The following is a 9,112-nucleotide window of genomic DNA, read 5'->3' on the forward strand; positions in this document are numbered from 1 at the left end:
CCGTTTCCTCTCTTTCCCCGTTTCCTCTCTTTCCCCTTTTCCTTTTCCTTTTGGAAAAAGCTGTTGGACATTTATTATTTTCAGCAAAAATTACATTATCATTTTGTAAAATGGTTGAAAAAAACTGTCCATACAGACAGACAGACAGACGAAAAAAAAAAAAAAAACTGTCTATACAGACGGATTTTTTCATCATTAGCAATGGGTTATTGAGGAATTAGTGATAAACTATTGACTATAGCTTTTTAATAAATTTATCGAATATATCCATAAAATTTATTATTGATAAAAATTTATCTGCTATTGATGAAAATTTTTATTTTCCGTGAAAAACATTATTGATTAGATCTTCATTTTCGACAAATTGCATTATAATTTAAGTGAATTTAATAGAATTTCTAACAAATAACTTTTGTCAAAATTTCATTTTAAAAAAGAAGAAGAAGAAGTATATTCAAAAGAATTTGGATTTTTTCTAACAAAAATTTCATTGAAAATAAAATCATTGTTTTAGTGATTTTTGGATAAATACGTGGCAAAATGAATTGAAATCTCATTAGTTATTATTAAAGTCAACAAGATTTTATAGAATTGTCTTTAGTGACCAATATTTATAAGGAAATCCACCGTCATTTGCAAATTCAGCGAGGGCACACAATGATAAGTTTATTGATTGTTAGGATAATCATCCAGGAAGAACGAATAATGGGAATGAAGAAGGAACAAAACCAGCTGAAAGATACTGTGATCCAAAAATATATCGGGCACTTTAAAAGAGAACGTGCCACCGCTATACTTTGAAATTTTTGGACCAAAGATAAGGCATTTTGTTTGATCATGGAGATTTGAACTGTCGGGTGCGCCATTATCACATGGATCATTAATCCTTATACTCTAATGCCCTGGAGTGTGGGACCCCACCCCCAGCTCCACCTAATTTAGGGATCTTCCCGAATTTGCCTCCACGTGGCAGCCTGCAGCCCCTGGTCGATTTTATTTTTATTTAATTAATTAACTAACTGGAAATTTGTTAAGACATCCTATCCTTGGGTGGGGTAAGGGTATCGTGGATTCATGTCTGTTGTAACTGTCCATGTACCTTAGTTTCTGATCATAAGGAGTTCAAATCGTAAATTACTTATTTTTAGAGAAAATGAAAATATCCTGTGTTTAAGTTACTATATTATATAAATATATCATATTATCATATATTAATAAATCATATTATTATCTATTATGATATATCAATAAATAATAAATAATATCATGTCAACACATTAGATATATAATAACAAATGATGTGTTAATTAATTGTTAATTAATTATTAATTATATTAGTCTATTTAATTTAAAATAAAAATATAAAATTTTATTTAAATATTAAAAAGTATAATTTTTTTTAAATAATTTAAAAATTTTTAAGTATTATGTTAATAAATTATTATTAAAATTTAGACATATATTGATATCTATTATTAAAATTGTACTATCTATACCGATTAAATCTAATTGTGTTGTCCATAATAATTTAGTTTCACAGCTATACAAAATATAAACGAAATTACATTTTGATACTTTCCCTTTTGTTTCACTTTCAAGGTGACCAACCCTATATTCTTTTATTATATTTTCAAAACATTGCTTGAACAAAAATCTATAGAGTCGTTTTTATATATAAAAATTTATTATTTAATAATTAATATATAACAATAAAAATAAATTAAAATATCTAATGATCCAACTATTCACGATAAATAAATAAAAATATCCTATAAATCGATTTGACTGCCAAGCAAAATAACTTCATCTCAACTTACAAATTCAAATGTTGAATAAATAATACATGCATCAACATCTTAGTAGAACAAATCTCTGGATCAACGAAAAATTCAACAATTACCTCATCTGCAAATTGACAATCTATCTGTTAATAGTGCACCTACAAAATCCCACTAAAAGCACCCCCGCCCCCTCCCCATAGTAAACATCCATATGCAATTCGTACAGTTTTAAGATGCCCTGTCCTATCATTATCGAAGGGTTTATTTGCATTTATTGTTTATTTTTATTATAGGTTGTAAAGAGCTCGCTTTTTTCGTACTGTATTTGTATGAGGGAATTTACTTCTAAGGAGGCGAGTGACGGATTATTTTCAGAATATACTTGTTTAAAATATGGTCGCCCCTTTTTTTTCACCAAAAGGTCAAATTTCAAAGATTCTATAATATCATTATTGACTTTTCTAAATAAAAAATAAAAAAAAATCAAGGGATGAGTGGGGAATAACCTTTTATCTTTGAAATCAATGTTTTTAGGACGGGGAAAGAGACACATCACTGTCCCATATTGCAAAGCCCGCAATTATCTCACTAGGATTTTTTTTTGTATTATAAAAAAATAAAAATTGTTAATTAGATTTTATTTTAATGACAAGGATGAGGTTTTGGTATTTTTAGATTTTAATATGTTTGGATTTAATCAAATTTTATTTTGATTTATTTACTAATTTTTTCATGAATGTATTGTTTAAGATATATTAAAAAAATATTATTATCGAATCGAGGGTAAAACTCCAATCGTCTCACTAATTTAATATTCAATTCAAACGTTGTGCCAAAAAGAATTTCGAAAAATCTGTTTGTTTGTAGTCAGTTTGGTCGTTAATTTTTAGCTTCACTGTAATGTTGACTTATTTGGCATTTTGTTTCTTTTAAGAGATTTTTCTTATTTTATACGTAATTATTACATCGATTTGTTTTTTTCTTTTTTACACGAAAGCGATAAAGTTTATCAATTATGAAGCGCAAAAATAAGATTAAAATAAATTAAAAAAAAACAAAAAACCGAAAAGTTTGGTGGTGAGCGGTGGCTGGTAACTTATCTACAAGTCTAAAACGTCGACAACACTGTTATGTTTTTGGTTAACAAAAGGAAGTGACAGGCCTGCTTTGAACCCTGGGTCCCACGTCAATGATTTAACGATTTCTCATTGGCTTTATAATTTCACAATTCCCAGTAAAAAGACAAAACAACAAAGTCGCCGTTGTCAAACACGACTGTTAAAAATGGAAAAAAAATATTAAAAATCCTTTTTTTATTGCTTTAATAAAATTGAGAGGGGAAAGCAGAATTGCACAATATCATTGCCGTTCAGCGGCTTTTGATTCACGAACTAATAGGTGAATGACACGTGGGACTTTGAGAAAAGTGTTCCGAATAAATGCTTTTCTAATCTTTTGCGCCGCGCCCCAGCTAACCAAATTTGTTGTTGGTTCCTGCTGGTTCGACCCTGACTCGGGTTTCCTCCTGGCTCGGCTTGCGGCTTCAAACAGTACTAGTCCCTTTCAATAAGTTTCCATTTTCAAATTGATAAAAACAGTTTTTTTTTCCCCTTAATTTGTTAGGACAAAACTAAGGAGTACCGCAAGTTAAATTGATTTAAATGTAAAGTTTGTTAAGAGAAACAAACTTATAAATGATAAATTATTATGCCTGTTGTGTAGCTTTTTTTTTTGACATAACATCTAAAAAAATTTATGAATTATTTAAAAAATTTTAAATAAGTATTTAGATTTTTATTATTTTTAATTAAATTTTTATATTTTTATTTTAAGTCGAATAATTTTTTATATTTTTATTTTAAGTCGAATAATTTTTTATATTTTTATTTTAAGTCAAATAAATTCTTATGACTAATTATCAATTTAATCAAAATGTTATCTTTAATCTTATGCGACTTGATGCTATAATAATTAATGATGATGTGATATACTAACATCATAATTAATGATAATATGATATTTTAATTTTTTACCTTTCGCATCAACGTGACATTTTGATTAATAATAATTAATCAACTATTAATCATAAAAATTTATTTAATTTAAAATAAAAATACAAGAGATTAATTAAATATAATAAAAGAATACAATTTTATTTAATTTTTTAAAAATAATTTAGAGACTTACTTAAGTATTATGTCCTTTTTTTTTTTTTTTGACAAAAGCTTAAAGAAAAATTGGTTTACTACTAACATTATTTACCTACCGATCTTGCTGGTCATATTACCTCCATTTGTCTACCATGCTTGATAGGAAAGTTCAAAGATTTAACAGTAAAACAAACAATTTTGCTCCATAAATTAGAATAATAAAAGGCTTAAATGACAAAAAATAGTTTTGATTATATCAGATTATGCAACTAAATTCTATAATTTCATTCCGCTTAAAAACGTTCTTATCATCTGATTTATACTAAAAAAATTCTTACTTTTTTATTATTTTTACATAAAATCTTTATCTTGTATAAAAAATCAGTATTTGTTAAGTTCAATATCAATTAACATTTTCTATCCATGTGACATTTGGCGTGCTTTGATAATATAATCATATAATATATCACATAGATAAAAAAAATTACTAATTGACATTAAGTTGAATGATTATTAATTTTTTATTGCGAATTAAGGGTATATGTGGATATAATAATATAATAGAAACTTTTTTAATACAAAACAGGGATAAAGAATTTTTTGGTTATAATAAAAATATAGGAACTCAATTATATTATATAAAATGAAAAAACAAAAAAAAAAGAATAAAACTATCACACTACCACTATATCTTTCTATTTATTAGAGTCATTTATAGAATACAGTTTTTGATATGTGAATATCCGCCAAGGTTGAATCAAACAGGTAAAATCTTTAATGATTATTTATTAGTACCTTTTTTTTTCATTAATTATTTGTTTCATTTCATTTTCGTTATGATGAAGAATAAGAGCACTAGTAGTAAAGTTCAAATCACAACAGATAACATAAAAACTAAAAAGTCACCTCCTAAAACATGGTAGGTGACGTAGCCCTGCAGCCAACTGAACCGTTGGTTCCTCTTTTGACATTTATAAATTAGGGATAACAAAAATTTCAATGGAAAACACGTACAATATTTCCTTTTCTAAATAGCTGATATTGTTGACAAGCTACATTCATATCATAAATATAGTTGTGCATTAATAATTAGGACTAAACTTGAAGAAGATATATATATATATATATATATATATATATAGAGAGAGAGAGAGAGAAAATATGAATGTTGGAACAAATTTTAACTGTCGAAAATATATATTTATTATTATATTTTAAAANTGTTTATTTTCAAAGATTGTACAAGTTTTCTTGTAATGTGTTTGGAAGTTTTGCTTCCACTCTGAAGGTTTTTGGAAAATGACCAACTTGTAGTCTTGTAAATAAAGTTGAAAAAAATCAAAGGATAGTGAGAAAATGGTGAACAATCCCCAAAATTACAGAAAAATGATTCATAATAATCACCACTATAGTTGTCCAATATTTCTTAGTTATAAATTCTAATGTCATTTGCTTTAACTTAATGATCGCACAGAAAAATCGGACTCATAGTGGTAAAAAATTGGGTTTAGCACCACAAACAAAAAACAAAAAAAATAAAATAAAATTCTTCATGCAAGTGTTAAAGCTGAGCTAATCCCAGGAGTTGCAGAGTAATACGTCAGTTCGTGTCAGTAAATGAAGCGCAGGTTGGAAGCAGGTGTCCAATCTAATTAACAAGGTGGCTAATTATTGATAGTTTTTTGTTTTATAAACTCCTTCCAGGGAGAAACTGTTAATAGTATTAGGTTTTTTTTTTTTTTTTGTTTTTTGGAGGCAAATGCTAAAGAAAAGGCATGCAAATAAAAGCAATCCCAGCATCTGATGCAGGAAGAACATGCAGATAAAAGAAAGAGAAATAAACCCAGGCTTGAACTTGAAGAAATAATTTAAGGATTTAAGTCTAAAGAGATAGAAAAGGGAAGTGAGTGAAAGAAAGAAAGGAGTACCAGTCGGAGTGAGGGGTGCCTGAGGAACAGAAATTCCACGGCATGATTTTATCGGATAGATAAAGATTGATGATATCTTAGCAGCACCACCACCACCACCACCACCTTCGGTTGATGATGAAGAAATCTTCTCCATACCTTCTTTTTCTTCTTCTCTCCACAATTCAGACAAAAATAAATCTTCGGTGTTCCTCGTCTTCTTCTTCTTTTACAGTCCCTTGGACCAAATAGCCAAAAGCACAAAAAACGTGAATATTGAATTCCACTTTTGTAACGCCTAACTCATTTGGATATATTTGTACCTTGGATTAGAAGAGTGGACCCACCCGAATCCCAAGTGGCCCCCACACGGCCACGCCCTTCCCCCACCCGCTTTTTTCCGAATTGATCTTTACTGATAAATAATAGATACAGTGTATAATTTGACCCAGAAAAAAATAGAGCTTTGTAAAAGTTCTAATTCTAGTTATAACAAAAAAAATTAAGTAAATTACATAAATAATTTTCTCAGTGTATTTTCCAAATGATAGATTATGTCTCTTCATATGAGATATTGTAAATGAAACATTATATTTTTTTTAACATAAAAAGTTTTAATTATTGAAAAGTTATGTTAATTGAGAAGTTATATTATATAATGTGACATAATGTGATTATTTTATTATAAGTAATTTTTTATATGAAAAATTATAGTTTTTGATAAAGTGATATTTAAAAAAACACTTTTAAATCTAAAAACTATGAAACAATTAAAAAATAACTTTATTCAAAAGTTTAGATATGAAAAATTATTTTTTCATATTATAATTCAAAGGTTATGTCTTATAGTATTAACACTTGTCATTTTTTAATTTGTATTTTGTAGCATGCATAGGTGTATTAAGATATAGGGGTGACTTAATGAAATGATTAGGTTATTGAAAGCTAATACTTGAAAGTTTATATAAGAGACTTGCACGCAAATATTTTTACACACCTTATGAGTATAAAATAATATTTTTCACATAGCATGTTTCACTTTTAACGTTAATCTTATATCTATAATATATATAAAAGTAAGATGTTTCAAATTTTTTTTAATTTTTTTCAATTGAGTTTTCAATTGAATGACAAGTGTCATTCAATTAGAACTCATTTTTATTTTTTTGACTTTTCTTTTTCTATTGAGTTAATTTTTTTTACACCTTATGTTAAAAATAAGTTGTTTTTGATATTTGAAGGGTTTTTTTTGTTTTTCTACTTTTATTTATTTTAATAAAAAATACTTAAAAACAATAATTTCTAACTTTTAATACTTAGAAGATAGATTTTTATAATATATATAAAAGTAAGATGTTTCAATTTCTTTTAATTTTTTTCAATTGAATCTTCAATTAAATGACAAGTGTCATTCAATTAAAACTTCTTTTTATTTTTTTGACTTTTCGTTTTCTATTGAGTTATTTTTTTTTACACTTTATGTCAAAATTACGTAGTTTTTGACATTTGAATGGTTTTTTTTTTATTTATTTTAGTAAAAAATATTTGAAAACAATAATTTATAACTTTTAATGCTTAAATGATAGATTTATTTAATATTATTTTTTGTTTATATTCTCTTATTCTACATGAACTTGAATTTATAGTATTTAGACATATCTTTTATACATAAATATTTAAATTCAATAAAATATCCATCAAATTCATTGAACAAAATAAAAAAAAGTCAATAAAGTTTATTTAGTTCTCAATAAGCATAGCACACAGTCATCATTGAATAAACAAATTAACTGAATTTGATAATTTTTAACCATTCATTTATATATAAAAGGTAAATACTATTAAAAATTAGTAACTATTTTTTATAGATAAATTTTTACATTATATTATTATCTTATATTGTAAAACTATTTATCTTAATTTGTCAATAGTATAAGCTATATACTTTCTATTTTTTAATATTTTATTTTATATCTAACAATCTTTAATAGGATTATTATCTTATTTGAATAAATATTGTTTTATAACTATATATGTAAGTGCAGGTTTTCGGTAAATCAACAATAACTATACATTTATGTAGTTCAGTAATATAATATAGCTTTCTTTACAAATTTTTTTGAAAGTATCAAATTGAAGTTCACTCTACCATAATTTATATTTCTTATAATCTTTTTCGTAACGTAGTTACAGGCACTATCCTAATATATATAAGAGTAAAACATTTTATGCTTTGTTTAAATTGATTGATTGTATCATCTATTAACCACTGGGTCTTTATGTCCATAAATCACTTCTCAACAACCAAGGTTAAGTCAACTTAACATTAATTTTATATTGCTAATACATTGTCTTAGTTCCAAGTTACGGCTTGTGACTTCATGAGATGGAGATGGTCCACGCTTTGCACGCCAAGTATATAGCATTTATAATTCAACGTTTCATAAAAGTTTTGTGCTTCCAAATTTGAGAGTGAAACTCCAAAGGATTTTCCTTATTCGTTACTTAATTGTTAAAAAGATTCTTTGCTTACTCGCCAGTGCATAATGAGGCCATTTCTTAGTACAATTTTTTGATTTTGGTATTTGGATTAGAAAAATCAAAAAGGCCAACTGTAAATGTTGCATGTGGATTGGTATAGGCTTAAATCGCAAACACATGGAATTGGAACAGTGGAAGGGAAATTTGCCGAACTTGCTCTCCTACATGTGATTACAAAAGTTAGTAATTATTCTTGGAGTAGACAAGACGAGAGTCAGGATCTCATCTCTCTCTCTCTTTTTTTTTTTTCCCATTAAATTACAAAAAAAAAAAAAACACACAGATCACAAATACTGATGGCATATCGTACACGACACTCATTTCCAGCATTTCTTACATTAATGAAGAACATGCAATTCGGAAATATACCAAATTTTGTTTAAAAGTCTAGTCCCCTTCATACCTACCAATACCAAATTCACCCAAACCCTTGCGCGGATGAAGTTCAAGGCAAATGATCTTAACCCTTTACTGATTAATTACATAACCCGTCGTACGAATTTTGATGAATCGTTTTCTTTTTTTAAGTATAAACTATATACACCATAATAAATTAAACTTTAAAAGCTTCCTATAAGAAACAAATTAATTTTCCAGTAATCCAACCACAAATTATTAAAAAACGTGCCTAATATAGGGTTTGCCTACCTGACCCATGAATTCTTACAACCCCCATTTATATCAAGAATAGGATATTGGAATCTTACCCTTTAGCATTTTCTCAAAAGATGAA

The sequence above is a fragment of the Theobroma cacao genome, chromosome 3 (assembly GCF_000208745.1).
Source record: "Theobroma cacao cultivar B97-61/B2 chromosome 3, Criollo_cocoa_genome_V2, whole genome shotgun sequence".
Taxonomy (NCBI): domain Eukaryota; kingdom Viridiplantae; phylum Streptophyta; class Magnoliopsida; order Malvales; family Malvaceae; genus Theobroma; species Theobroma cacao.